Below are 1,140 nucleotides of genomic sequence, written 5' to 3'. Positions count from 1 at the left end.
ATATATACCTTAGGTTATATAATTTACAAAATCATAATTTTTTCATATTTTATTTGATGTTAAATATCACCAACATTTCCCTGCTCTGACCTTCAGATCTTCCTCCAATTATTTTGCTTCCATTTTTGAAGCAAGTTAGAAAAATATATGGATATTGTAAGCTACTGCTGTTCTTAATGAATTATAATAATTTGACATTTGAGCATTTCAATTTATTTAATATCTTTTGTAAACATGTTCACAGTTGCTTTCATTCAGGCAAGTAAAATCAAAAAATGAAACCGTCACGAATCATTAGCCACATCTTCTGCATAAGTTATATAGTGAAATTATTGGTTAAATTTGAGATACTCACCTTCCAGCAACAAAATGTGTCTTTAGAACCACAAATCCAGAGCAAAATATTGAGTTTAGGGTAGTTTGATGTAACATGTAAACATATACTGTCGCCTCACAGCAAGAAGTTCCCTGTCTTGAATTGTGTAAGATGTTATGAAATATGAGGTCAAATTCACCAACAAAATGTGATGCACAGTCTCAAAAATATCCCCTTTAAAGAGAAATCAGTGCCTATGACAGCAAATCTCAAAGGGAAACTCCCAAACCACGAAAGAAATGAATGATTGCACAGCATCAGTCCTACAATACAATCAAACAAAAGCAAAGCAAAATCCCCATAGGCTACACATTATACGCAATATGTGAATAAGTATACTGGTGTATCTTTAACTATAGGCATGTTTGGCCCTGTGGACTTAAAATCAAGTCTTAAAACATTTCTTAAACTTTTACTCATTTTAATTGTTCACAAGTGATACTTTTTTGTAAAAATGTTGAAGAATGCATGAAAAAAAAATCAATCACAGAACATGTTTAAATTAACAAGCAAGCCTTTCCCTGTGCAACAATTTACCAAGCCTTGTATTTTGAACATGCATGAAGCTTTAAAAAGTAAAGTACAGATACTCAAAAAGTGTACTTAAGTACAGTACTCAAGTAAATGTACTTAGTTACTGTCCACCTCTGCAAGCCAGACTGTTCTCAGAACTGCCAGCGAGTTCCAGAGAGTGCACTGTCAGCCCACCCATCGATCTTAAGCCCATGCAGGTTGGTCGAGCTCAGCTTTCCCAGGAGGAGAGA

The 1,140-nt window shown here is 34.2% G+C and overlaps 1 protein-coding gene across 2 annotated transcripts in view; it reads right to left on the bottom strand.

Annotated features, from left to right (window-relative positions):
• Positions 1-611, bottom strand: part of LOC137072140 (cytosolic phospholipase A2 gamma-like) — a 26,656-nt gene extending 26,045 nt beyond the window's left edge. For both annotated transcript variants that reach the window (XM_067440357.1, XM_067440359.1), the window contains exon 1: positions 356-611. The gene's annotated coding sequence lies outside the window, so the exon portion shown is untranslated. The remainder of the gene's footprint in view (positions 1-355) is intronic.
• Positions 612-1,140: the final 529 nt, after the last annotated feature.

This window comes from Pseudorasbora parva, chromosome 3, assembly GCF_024679245.1.
Source record: "Pseudorasbora parva isolate DD20220531a chromosome 3, ASM2467924v1, whole genome shotgun sequence".
NCBI lineage: Eukaryota > Metazoa > Chordata > Actinopteri > Cypriniformes > Gobionidae > Pseudorasbora > Pseudorasbora parva.
The sequence above is the reverse complement of the archived record's forward strand: the minus strand, read 5'-3'. Positions and strand labels throughout refer to the sequence as shown.